Source organism: Mesoplodon densirostris, chromosome 16 (genome assembly GCF_025265405.1).
Source record: "Mesoplodon densirostris isolate mMesDen1 chromosome 16, mMesDen1 primary haplotype, whole genome shotgun sequence".
Lineage (NCBI taxonomy): Eukaryota > Metazoa > Chordata > Mammalia > Artiodactyla > Ziphiidae > Mesoplodon > Mesoplodon densirostris.
In genome coordinates this window covers 11164450-11178298 of record NC_082676.1, presented here as the reverse complement: position 1 = coordinate 11178298, position 13849 = coordinate 11164450, and the positions used below count along the sequence as shown (strand labels likewise).

Genomic DNA, 13849 nt, shown 5'->3' with positions numbered 1-13849 from the left:
TGCCTGATTACTTTGTGTGAGGGAAGCACAAACCCCACCAGGCATCTTGTCCCACACTGGACAGCTCTGTTCACAAGTTTACTCTTTACAATGCTCTGTAACCTGCCCACAACTCTCAGTTCAGCTACAGACGTCTAATTACATAGCCACCTAACAGCCTTTCAAGTTTTTAAGACACTTCCTCCTTCCCTCAAGACTTCCCCTTCTCCAAGTTAACCATGCTCAGTTCTTTTCACCATTCCTTCTGTATCGCCTACGCCAATCTCCAATAAACAGGCTCCAGTTGGTCAATCTCTGTGGTGCCCTGAATAAACTGTTATTCCAGATGTGACATAATCAGGTCAAGTGGAACAATATTTCTCTAATTCTGGATATTATTTTTAAATTAATGCTCCTAAAAGGTGCATTTGTGTTGGTGGCAGCCACTTTACACATGTAACTACAATCAATCCTTTTTTTTTTTTTTTGCATATGTGCTGCCTTTTTCAGCATTAGCTGGTTTAGCTGATGAGAAAAAGATATGCTATTCTGAATCCATGTCTGGTTAGAAGAGAAATAACTATCAACAATCTTTAAGTATCTTCTCAATCGAAGGGGCATGAACATTCTAATTCCAAAATGAAAAAGAACAAAGTACACGCCTTAGGAGACAAGAGATTGAGATTCATATTCCAACTAAAATCAGTTATGAAAAAGCAGCACTTTGAATCACTGAAAAGAACCTAGGGTTTTGCCTAATCTAAACTCTTCTCATTTTACAGATTAGCAACTGAGGTGAAGCAACTGGCTTAAGGGTGATGAGTGTGTCAATGACAGAGCTGGGTCTCAAGGTCATCTCCAGGCCTAGAATGCAGTGTTCTTCCCATTACCCATGCAGATGAAGCTCTGATCTCTGACATTAATTAAAAGTAAACAACAGCATGTTATATACACACATCTGAAAGTGTCAGAACTTTAATACCCAAGGTTGAAATAACCATAAATAATTCAGCCAAACCAGCTCAAGTGGAGATACGGAGATTAAGAATACACACAGGGCTTCCCTGGTGGCGCAGTGGTTGAGAGTCCACCTGCCGATGCAGGGGACGCGGGTTCGTGCCCCACTCCAGGAAGATCCCACATGCCGTGGAGCGGCTGGGCCCATGAGCCATGGCCGCTGAGCCTGCGCGTCCGGAGCCTGTGCTCCGCAGCGAGGGAGGCCACGACAGTGAGAGGCCCGTGTACCGAAAAAAAAAAAAAAATACACACACATATCTTAGGTCAGATGGTCCCATCACATCCAAAGAAGTGAAACATGAACTCAGCTCTGAGACCACCTGCCCTAAAGCGCTTGTAACATCACCGTGGATGCCAACAGTCACTAGTGGTCACATCTGACGGATATCTTTCTATCCAAACTGTAATGGTAATATATATATATTTTTTTAATTAAAAAAAATTTTTTTTTTAAATTTCTTGGCTACACCGTGCGGCATGTGGGATCTTAGTTCCCCGACCAGGCATCAAACCCATGCCCTCTGTAGTAGAAGCGAGGAGTCTTAACCACTGGACAGCCAAGGAAGTCCCTGTAATGGTAATATCTTACAAAATGAAAACCACAATTTTAGAATCCTTCAATAAAACAATACATTTTCAAAAACCAGATATATCCTATGTCTCTCCTACTGATAATGGACCAGTTATCCATTATCAATACTCAAAGCACAGTCTTCTGAAAACTGCTTGGGAAAAGCAGAGGCTTTCGTCATCTTTTTTCCTTTTCTAAAGGGCAGGGGTAGGCAGGAGACTAGTCGGCTCTCAACTAACTACCTCTTAGTCTCCTTTCCCCTGCCAAATTCCGTTCATTCTTGTTACAAAAGCAACTGAGGAATGAAAACATATGCCCACACAAAAACTTGTACACGTATGTTCTCAGCAGTCTTCATAATATCCGAGAAGGAAAATCAACCCAAATCTCCATCAACTGATAAATGGTTAAGTAAAACATGGTATTGATACAATGGGATATGATTCAGCCATAAAAAGGAGTGAAATACCGATATATGCTCCAACATGATGAACCCTGAAAATATTACACCAAGTGAAAAAAGTCAGTCACAAAAGGCCACTTATTGTATGACTCCGTTTATATGAAATATCTAGAACAGGCAAATCTCAAGAGACAGAAAGGAGATTAAAGTTGCCTAGGGCTGGAGGAGATAGGCAGGGGGAATAGAGGGTGATTGCCAAGGGGTACTGGGTTCTTTGTCAAGAAAATATTCTAAAATTAATTGTGGTGATACGTGCACAACCCTGAATATATTAGAAAACACTGAATAATATACTTTAAATGGGTGAATTGTATGGTATATGAAAGATATCTTAAGCTGTTAAAAAAAAAAAAGCAATTAGGCCTAGTATAAGATTACAAAATGTAGATAAGGTGAAGAACACAAATAATTTTACCCAAAGACAACAGTAAATACTGGGGTATACTTATCCTTCCAGATTTTATGCATGCATAATTTTTCTCAAATAAAAAGAATAGATGGGGCTTCCCTGGTGGCGCAGTGGTTGAGAGTCCGCCTGCCCATGCAGGGGACACGGGTTCGTGCCCCAGTCCGGGAAGATCCCACATGCTGCGGAGCCGCTGGGCCCGTGAGCCATGGCCACTGAGCCTGCGCGTCCGGAGCCTGTGCTTCGCAATGGGAGAGGCCACAACAGTGAGAGGCCCACGTACCGCAAAAAAAAAAAAAAAAAGAATAGATGTATTTACTCAAGCAGCAAGAAAACCAATGTTGCTTGAAAATTTTGTAAATTCATTTTTATTTTAAGAACTATGCTTTCCAAGACGGCAGATACTAGCCACAAATGGCTATAAGGCCCTAAAAATGTGGCTAGTCTGAACTGAATTCAGGTGCTTTAAACTTTTATTGTGCTAACATCACCGCCATCCATCTCCACAACTCTTTTCACCTTGCAAAACTGGAACTTTATCTCCATTAAACAGTAACTCCCCATTTCTCTCCACCCACTTACACCTGGCAACCACCACTCTGTTTTGCCTCTATGATTCTGACTACTCTAAGTACTTCACGTAAGTGGAATCGAAGTATCTGTCCTTTTGTGACTACTTATTTTACCTAGCAATGCCTTCAAGGTTTATCCAGTTGTAGCATCATGTCAGATTTCCCTTCCTTGTACGGCTGAATAATATTCCATGCTATGTATATATCACATTTATCCATTCACCTGTTGGACACTTGTTCCACCTTCAGCTATTGTGAATAATACTGCTATGAACATGGGTGTACAAGTGTCTCTTTGAGACACGGCTGCTGGATCACATGGTAATTCTGTGGTTCTACCATTTACACTCCCAACAGGGCACAGTGTTCCAGTTTCTTCACATCCTCACCAACACTTTTTTTTGACAGTAACCATCTTAATGGGTGTGAGATATATTTTCATTGTAGTTTTAGTTTGCATTTCCCTAATGACTAGTGATGTTGAGCATCTTTTCATGTGCTTTTGGGCCATTTATACATCTTCTTTGCCCATTTGAGATATGCTTTTAAGCATAAAATATACTTGGGATTTCCAAGACTTAGTATGATAAAAATGCAAAATATCTCATAAATACCCTTCCAAAAATAGACTGCACGTTGAAATGACAATACTTTGGATATATTGGATTAAAAAATTAAAATTAATTTTACTTTTTATTTTTAAAAAAGTAGCTACTGGAAACATGGATAAACCTCAAAGATATTATGCTAAGCAAAATAAACCAGTCACAAAAAGACAAATATTACATGATTACACTCATATGAGATACTAAAAGTAGTGAAATTCATAGAGACAGAAAGTAGAAGGGTGGTTGCCAAGGGCTGGTGGGGAGGGGAGAATGGGGATTTACTGTTTAATGGGGAGAGTGTTTCTGTTTTGCAAGATGAAGAAAGTTCTGGAGATGGACAGTGGTAACTGCTGCACAACAATGTGAATATACTTAATGTCACAGAACTGTATACTTAAAAGTGGTGGGTTAACATGATAAATTAATTTTATGTTATGTATATTTTACCACAGTTAAAAATAAAGTTAAAAAAAAAAGTGGCTACTAGAAAACGTTAAGACAAGAGTAGTGAATATGGAACCAGATAAGGCTGCTTGTAATTTTATCAGCAGGGCAGTCTGGGTTCAAAATCAGAGACATGTATCACTGATGGGTCTCTTTGCCAAAACTATGAATATTAAGCATCTGTTAAGACTGTTTAAGATTCCTTTGAACAGGATAGATCCTCTAGAGCAAGACCTGGATGTAAGAGAACAACTTTGAAGGCCTTTACAAATTTCCAGACCATTTTGGACAATTTTAAACGAGTGACTCTATGGTAATATATCAACAGCCCCCAAACTGTTAAGCACTTAAAAAAAAAAAAAATCTTAGTAGAGAGTTCACTTTCCTGGCAAATCTGCTCCACTCCAAGAGGCCAGGAACAGAGGAATATATCACTTTTGTCAACGTCAAAGGCCCAAATTCACTCTGCCTTAATTAACAGATTAATCCAGCTAGAGTTACTTTAATGAGTTCAATTATTTTTAATTTTGCAAACTTGAAATGATTCTAGAGCATGAAGCAGCAGTACAGAAATGATTTTCACAGAATTTCCATGTATTAAATTTTCAAATCACCTTAAGTTTCTTTCAAACAGTTACAGGATAGAACTGTAAAAGGGGAGAGGTCCCAGGAAAAATAAAACAGGAAGCCTTTTCAAAGGTAACAGGAAGATGAAAAATTTAATTTTAGCCCTTTAAGCAAGTTTTATTTTCTTTCATATTGGTGTGGCTCATTAATAACAAACCAAGAATCTAATGGGAAATAAAAAGCCTGGTTCACCACATTATCAATCACCAAAATTACAATGACACTGTGACTTACAAGTTTTAATTTATTTTAAATGCTCATCACAGGTGATCTCAAGAGATTCAGTAAAATATGACCTGAAAGTATAATTCATACAACTGGTAAAGAGATATTTATGTCTTTAAATTAGAATCACTATGAATCATTTTTCAGCACAGATTAATTGTCCTGATCTCAACTGATAGGCTAACTAGAACCCTTAAAATATGCAGAAGGACAAGGATGCCATCTCACTATTCAAGGCAAAGAATGTCCATTACAAGGACCCTGTTTTTTTTCCCCCTGCTATATTCTCTAACACGTTCTTCATTGGCTGGCACACAGCAGGCACTCAGTAAGTGTAGAATGAGTGAACAGTCCCTGCCTACAAAGGTCTTATAGAGATGACGCCCCATAAATATATACAGGAAAAGATGCAATATGTCAGATGTGTCACAAACTAGATGCTCTGAGGCTTTGTAAGAGAGACAGTTCATTCTCAGCAGGGGCAGTCAGGAGAGGGCGGAAGTAGCTGTTGAGCTGCGGCTACTATGTTAGGGTGGAGAATCTGCACTCACTGCAAAAAGTCTCACTGGCACAGTTCCAGAGGTGGAAAAGCAAGGAGTTTTAGGAACTACTGCAGAGAGTCAGAATGGCTGCTACGTCAAGCTTCTGAGTAGTAATGAATGACAAGGTTGGAAAGGCAGGATGGGGACAGAATGCAGGCCTTGAGCGTGAAGCTAGAGCCTGCTGCCATGTCTAGCAGGCACTGAGGAGATGCTGCAGTTACTGGAGTAGAGAAGTGATACAATTTTAATGGCGCTTTGAGAGAATTCACCTCGTTGTGTTTGGCAGGTCCCATTAAAAAAGGTCTGGAGTAAGTAGATTAAGTACAAGAGTGGATACCAGACCTAGACCTAGCCATTGTCACAATCACCTGAGGGAGCTTACACCCATTCCAGACCTACCTACTCAATCTGAAACATCTGCAAAATAGCCAGAACTTTAGGTATAAGATAACAAGATACTGAAATGATAGCACAAGGATGGGGAGAAAAAGTTTAAGTATAAAGCCTATAGCCAACATCAAATTTTGTGTTTTCCAGTAGGACTACACTGGTTTCATGAACAAATATTTAGGTTACCTGTCAGCCATATGTAAACATTTTTTCCCTCCTAACTTTAAACTTCTATAATAAGTAAGGTGACACAGTACAGTAAAGCTTTCCCCTGCTAGAAAAGAAAGATGGCACAAGGCAGTAAGAAAGAATACAGCTCTAGAGCTGGACAGACCTGTGTTTAAATCCTTGCTCTGCCACTTACTAGCTTTGTGACTCTAAAAATCTTACTTCACTTCTGGAGGTCTGTTTCCTATGGTATAACCAGTATAACACCATTCTACTGTTCAAATGTCAGAAGGATTAAATAAGATGATGCCAATTAATACTTAAAGCAGTTGTTATTATTATTACCCTAAACCAGGTCAGATTTTGGATCACTCTGAAAATTATGAGTTCATATGAGGATATAATCTCTTAAAAAGCACAGACTATCATTATTCCTGAGAATCAGATGTGGTTGCCACACATCTGTTCCTGTACACATTACAATGTGCATTTATACTTACACATGAGTGTTTTTTATGTATTTGTGTGAGCCATTCATGTTAGACTTAGCATATTAACTTTACAAGCTCTGTGGCACTTATAATGGTTATGCAATAGAACATTCGCAAGTACCCAAAATAAACCTAGGTGACTTAGAAATATAAAGGTGTGACCTAGAGTTTGCTTATTAAATATATATATATTTATATAATATAAAATTTGGGTTACTCCTCTTTTAAGAAGGCTTTCAGACTAAAAAACTAGTGCCTACAACTAGGAACTGTTATTATGGTTGCTGCTTATCCTGTTGCTTTTGAGTATTTAGATTTCAGACAAGAACCCTAGCTGTGACCGCCAGAACTTCTAGAACACTAATGGAACCAATGGTTTTCAGGGTGTACTTCTCAGAGTGTGCTGAGAGACTATAAGAGATATATACAGATGGAGGGGAAGTTGACATTTGAGGGACAACGTGAAAGCTGCCCCTTTAATCAGTTTTATATACTAGAGTTCACACAAAATTTTACATGAAAGGGGGAAAGATGCCTCACTACTTAAAAAAGGACAAAAAGGATTGAGAACATTTCTAACATCCCAATCTAGCTTCAGGGAGACTGTGAGATGGGAAGCATTTCCCAATTTACTCTATTTTAAATAGGCATTCCAGCAAGACATACTGTGGGAGTGATTCCAACACCATGCTGCCTACAATAAGAACTCCATAGACTTAGCGCTGCTTGCTGTCCATACAGGTGAACAACCTGGCTTAAGAGAAGTGTGAAAAAGGGAAATCAATTACGAGCAGGCCTAAGAGAACATCCAGATATGTCCATTTATAATCACTCCAGAAGCATGCTTCTGGTCTTCATCTAAATGGCCTAAGACAAAAAATAGGTTATTTTCAATCCCTTAATAAGTTTTCCATGCTGTCTCAAAACTACTCAAAATAATTTTCCCATAGTAATGGGAAATATATTTTTCTCACCATTCTTGAACAACAAAATATGTAATTTATTTGAACCACCTTCTCACGTTTTTCTAAGCTATCTCCTAGAGTCAAGGCTTAAGCAAAGGCATTATTCTTAGAGCAGGTTTTGCCACTTGATGGCTCAACCCTTACACTTTCCACACAAGTTTTATTTATATTTTTCTGATCTCAAACCAGGATTCTAAGCACTCCCTGCATTAGGACACACCCAGTCTCAGTTCATCTCTTTCACAAGAGCAAGAATTCTAATTGTTGACTTAAACGTACATTTAATAAATTCCACCACATTTCCACTAGATAGAAGTTTCTTCAGATATATCAGGTTTCAAGAGACCACTCATATAGGTCCTCAATTGTTGCCAGCTCCCATCAGAAAAGGAAAGCCTTACAGATTTTTGAGATATCAGGAGAAGCACAGGTTTCCACAAGCTCTTAAATGGGGCATAGAGGGTTCAGAAAAAGAAAAGGCAGAGGGCAAAAGCCAGCAATTATCTGTCTAAGCAAAAATAACTGCTCAGAGGAGAGAAGGAACAAGACTGCCCTAAACCAAAACAGTGGGAAAAGCAATGGACCATAAACAAACTTTCTTTTTAGATCCTTATACAGGCAACTTCAAACCTTATACAGTTGCTACTTCAACTAACTACCACCAGCACAATTCACCGGTAAAGAAGCTAGTGAAGCTAACTGCTTTAACTGCAGAGCCCACTTGGGATCCTTGGCTGTTAGCTAACATCCAAGCACAAAACATCACTAAGAAGTTATGAAGCACTCATGTGGGTCTTCATTAGCCAAACAGCTCACAGGGGCACTATAAAAGCCTGTGTTCCAAACACAGACCTGGGAACCAGCCCAGACATATTCCATGGCTCACTTCATCACTGCACACAGTAGTGCCTTGATTTCCCTACTTGTGAAATCAGTCCTGAGAGAATTGAGAATGGTTTATGAAGTGCTTAGAAAATGACACCAGTATTATTAATATTATAATACCATAAAGGCCAGCAAGGGGGCCTTTACACTTATAGTTCATCCTTATTAAAGACATCAACCAAGTCATATGAGAAGTGACAAACACAAACAACCCAAAGCTAAGTGACTCAAGTACAAATCTATACCCTTACTGGAGAAGGAATCAGGATGTGGAGGGATTTATTTTTAATTCTAAGAGATGGTCAATGCAAGAGTCTCTCACAGATCATGTTGTGCATGTTTTCGAATGACAACTCAATCTTAAACTGTGGCATATGTTCAGGGCAGCCTTCCCTTGGTAATTCTATTCAAAGTCTTTTATGCTCTTAATTTCCAAACCTTTATTTCTGGAACACTGCTAGAATTCTTGAGATATCAGGATTTCTCTCGCTGCTGTCTTGGAACTAAGCTAGGGATCAATAAAACCAAAGAGGACTGTGAGTGCATCTCAAAGAAGTCCTAAAGGCAAAGGACAGGAACACATACATGGAGATGAGAGAACCAAGCACGGAAACAGTGAAAAGAATTTTGCATTTTACACGTATTAGAACAAAAATGTGCACCCCTAAATCAAAACTCACTTTACATAGTTGGCTCACATTTTATCCGTGACTTCCTATATATACACGCATATCCCCATATAATCAAGTTGATATATATATATCCCAATATGAGAGGCCTGTTAATATGTAAAGAGCCTTCTCTTTCCAGTGAGGCAGAATGTGGATTCTCATTTAAGCCGACCTCTAAACTGGCAGACATCAAAGGTAGGTCATGACCAAAACAAAGGTATAAGGGGTACTAAGACAGTAAGAGACTGAGGGAGCACAATCATCCTTCTCCTCACTTTCTAATGGACAAGATCAGGCAAACAAACAACAACAACAAAAATGCAGTCACATGGAACTGTGGCCACTCATGCTGGGCAAAACATGGGTGGCTGTTCTTATAAAGTGTCTCAACGATCAAGGTGGAAAGTGCCAACGTGTAAACAAGAAACAGCCTCTACATTCAAGATACCAATTCAGTTAATTAGTGTGGGGCTTTGGTTCATACCAGTTTCAAACGCCAAGTTTCCAAACTAACAACATAAAATGTATATGCACATCAGCAAAACATGGCATTTGCTCCAGACTTAATACGACAAGTTCTCACAAAACTAGGGGAGGAAAAACTTTTGTAAGTTCATGTGATGCCAATAACACGTCAAGCTCTGTGAATCTAACTAAAATTATTTACATAGGTGAGCAACATTTTTCTTAATGTTCATGCCTCTTAGGCAAGCAGATGAAAGTTACACTCTTGTGGAAAATATTTTACCTTCTGGAAGACATAACAGACTTTATGACATTCTTTAAAAGTGAAAGTCCTTTGGAAGTCTAGATTGAACAAGTAGCTCATTACACAACAGTACTGGGCACCTTGATGTAAACTACAAATTAGGTTCTAATAAGAATTTCAAAAAAACTTTTGTAGTTTCACATCATTTTTAAAAAGTTTATCTAAGATTTAAACATTAAAAAAAAAACCCGACATTTAATTCTGATTTTTTTCCCCGCACAAATGTATTGTTTCCAAACATTATCTCCAATATTTGCACCTTTTATTTGTATTTAATGTCATTTCAACTCTAAAAAAGTGAACTGTATTTTATGTATACACCCACCCAGCCATTAATAAAATCAAGGTCTACAACTTATGCAATTTGTTATTTATGCATGGTTCTCAAAAGAAAAAAATACTACTTAAATTCTGAAGTTTTTCTTTTATTTTTTCCCTATCTAAGGTAGGGATCCCTACTTGCTCCTTTGTAACAGAATAGCTCTATGTTCCTTGTTAAACTGTAATTTTCACAATTAAATGTGAAGTCACAAAATGTGTACATCACCTTAAATATATTAACCACCAGGTTGCTAAATATTTAACATTTCACAATTCTAAAAATTATTTTTAACATTTTCCAAAATTTATAAGTAGTTACTTTTATAATGTACCTAATATAATTATGCTTTCAGCAATCAAATATAAATAATAAATGTAGGCATGTATGTTAATAATAAAAATCAAAATTCATTTTTACTCGATAAAAGCCTACTTATTATTTGGGAGCAAGTACATGTTCACGGAAAGGTTTGTTCTGATCAGAGAATGTTCAAGGTTTTTAGAAGCTTAGCAACTCTTGAGACTGGGTCATCAAAATAACAATAATCAAGAACTTACTTGACACTTAGTCTGTTCAACATGGTGGCGTTTTATTTTTAATATAAATAGTATTAGAACTTTTCCTGCACTCTGGTTTAAGGAAAAAAAGAGAAATTTAAGCAAAACAAATTCACAATGGATATGTTTAAAATCAATGACTTTCAGGATAAACAGGAACAAGGGTCTTTAGAGATTCACAGCCCAATCTCCTCTATTTCCTACACAGAGACTATAAGAGCCAAAAAGCAAAGATTTAGTTAGTTCGAAGTATAGCAGCCTCTAGTAAGGCAGTGTTAGGAAATTTTCAACAAGGGCCAAGACAAAGAAGGAACTTCTACTTAAAGTTCAATTGAACAGAATACCCATTCCCCACCCTCTAGTTAATTGAGGCTTTTTAATGAACCCTCACAGTTTACCTAAATTCCAGCCTTCAAGTCCAATTGTTCCACCTTTTTTCTTTTTTGGGGGGTGGGGGTGGGGGTGGGGGTGGGGAGGGAATGCCAAAATCAGGAAACATTTGAAATTGCAGAATATATGCTTTTTAAGAGCTCACAGTAAGTTTTCCCGTAGGGGGAAAATGGCTATTACCACTAAGGACATCAGTTAACATTATATCTTACGTATAATTTGCTAAATCACACGAAAGCACCTTCACAAACTACCTCCAACACACCCTCAAAGAAGAAATGGTATTCGTATTACTCATTTAAAAAGTCGTATAATTCTATATCAAACACAATTCAAGTCAAAATTATATCTGCTTAATACTAAGAAGTATTTAAAGATTACAATACCCTTTAGATCATATATCTGATTCTTCTGATTACTAAACAAATTGTAAAAGCAATTAGTTAAGTCTCTAGTGGAATAACTGAACCAAGCTGCCTCCTTTTCACTCACCAAAATGTTACTTGGTAGCAAATGTCCAATGCAAATTCTCCCCTAAGCACCAACTGGTTAACTATGTATCAAAGAATACACCGGTTCATTTTCCCATAAATTTATCTCGGTGTATCTTTATAAAATACCTGCAACAAAGTCTTAACAGTACCCTTAAGTATCAACAACCACTGTCCATCTTTGGTAGCAAGTACCTGTTCATGGAAAGGCCTGTTCTGATCAGAGAATCTTTAAGGTTTCTAAATGCTTAGCAACTCTTGAGATTGGGTCATCAAGATAGCAGTAATTGAATACTTAACATATTTTATACACAAGAGTGCAAAATGCAAATGATTAAAACAATATTAGCAACTTCAACATTTTCTCTTAAACAAGCCACAAGTCATTTCTCTGTTCAGAACCCACATCTGCAACCAGCTCTAACCGGTTCCTTGAGGAATGTGGCTAGGCTGAAATTTTGGAAGTGTTGGATTTGGTGGTGAGCAAGGAGGAAGAAGTCTCTGGCTTCCCTGTTGCTGCAGTTCCCACCCTCCAAAATGAATATACCCACCGGTGTGAATTGACAATGTGGTCCAAAGAGCAAGGCAGGAACGGAGTCCAGATCCTCAAAATGGTAGTACAGGGCATAACCACTAGGCCACCTATCAGTTCAGTACAAAAAGTACAACCCTGTGCATCATGGTGCAAAAGCTGGGGCCTAGGTTTCGCATTGTGCATCTCACACCTATGGAAATAACAAGAGGAGTAAAATCTATAGAAATCAACACACCCTAAGAAAGTGGGTGCTCACAGAAGACTGGTGTCAACACTTTTGCAAAGGCGGTTGGCTATTGAGATAATGAACAGCAACCCCAAGTCCAAAGTTGGAAAGAAAGAAAATTTTACAATCAACTCTGTTGAGTCTGACAATGAAGAACTCAACATGGGCTTGATGTTTACCAACAAGGCTTTGCAAATCATGACACCCATCTACATACTTAGGAAAATTACTACCCCACTAAAATCTAACATCCCTCAAGGATTTTCAACTCTCAAAGAGTTGAAAAGGTTGGGGCCATGAAGAAGGGATGTCGTAAGCAATTCCCCCAAACCTGTTACTCTCAGGTTTTAAACTTTTCCCTTTACCATCTGACCTTGGGAAGATATGGTGACACATTCAAAGCTTAAGGTGGAAGAATTCCAGAGAAGGGGATATCTGTGTACCAAAGATGTGCCAAGATGATTCCTCAAGAACAAATGTGGATTGTCTAAGGGTCAACAGTTTTGAAAAAGTAAAAAGAGAGAACTTCTAAAACGCAGGGTGAGTTCTTTAAAAGAAATAAAATCACTGCTCTTGACTCACTTGATCCTTCACCATGTTGCTGTCAGCTCACCAACTAAGAGTGTGCGACTGTGTCTTGCTGGGTCCATTTTCCCATGGTCTGTAGAAGGCGCTGTGAAGCACATCCTGTCCTAGCTCTGGGGCCCTTCCCCCCTCTGCAGCCTTACCCAGTGCAGGGAATGCGCCCCCTACTGACTCCAACACTCATCGCCTTTAGCCGACTTGGCTGCGGTGCATTTTGGGTGGGGGCTGGTATTTTCTTCAAGGCCATAAACCAGAAGCAACAATGCGGATTTATAAGGAAACTGTATCAAGCTACCCAGGAGTTTTTTTGGTTTTGTTTTTTCCCCATTCTGAAGGTTCAAGACACTGGCACAAGAAGCATCAGGGAAAGAGATTGGGTGTGTGGGGATGGACAGCATCAAAATGGCAAACACAGGAAACAGTTTGGTTCTTTTCCCTCCTAAGCCTTTGTCTGAGAAATGGGGTTATGGCAAGAACTGTCCAGAGGAATTGGGAAGGCAAGAACATCAAGAGGACTCAGTGTGGGTATGTGTGTGGCTGAAAAGACTATTAGACCTTAGCGCCTGGTCTTGGGCAGAAGAGGAAGAGAAGCAATCGCGCCTTTTCCAGCGGACAGGCATCCAGGTTTGGGGGGAGGGGAAGGCAGGCAGGCAGCCCAGAGGAAAGAAGAGGTGAATAAAAGGGTGCTCAAAGAACTACTCCCCATTCATTGCACACACACACACAAAAAGAAAAAAGAAAAAAATCTTTCGCAGCTTTCTGGATTTCCATTTTTTACCATCTTACTGCAAAGTTGGGGCTCAGAATGCTCGCAAGAGGTCGTGCTGACCAGGCAGCTGCGATTGAGAAAAGGGGGTGGTGGAGGACTCCGTGGTCAGGATAGGAGGGGAGCTGGCTTGTTGGGGAGGAAGGATTGCACAGGGGAGGCAAAGACTTTCACTCCGTGCCAT

General features: G+C 39.0%; 1 protein-coding gene across 2 annotated transcripts in view; it reads right to left on the bottom strand.

The window, feature by feature from the left end:
* The window catches only part of ADNP (activity dependent neuroprotector homeobox), a 31645-nt gene that overhangs the window by 17278 nt on the left and 518 nt on the right, over nt 1-13849 (bottom strand). Inside the window, exon 2 of one of the 2 annotated variants that reach the window (XM_060079053.1) lies at nt 12105-12278. The exons of the other annotated variant lie outside the window; for it this stretch is intronic. The gene's annotated coding sequence lies outside the window, so the exon portion shown is untranslated. The remainder of the gene's footprint in view (nt 1-12104; nt 12279-13849) is intronic. 2 annotated transcript variants of the gene reach the window in all.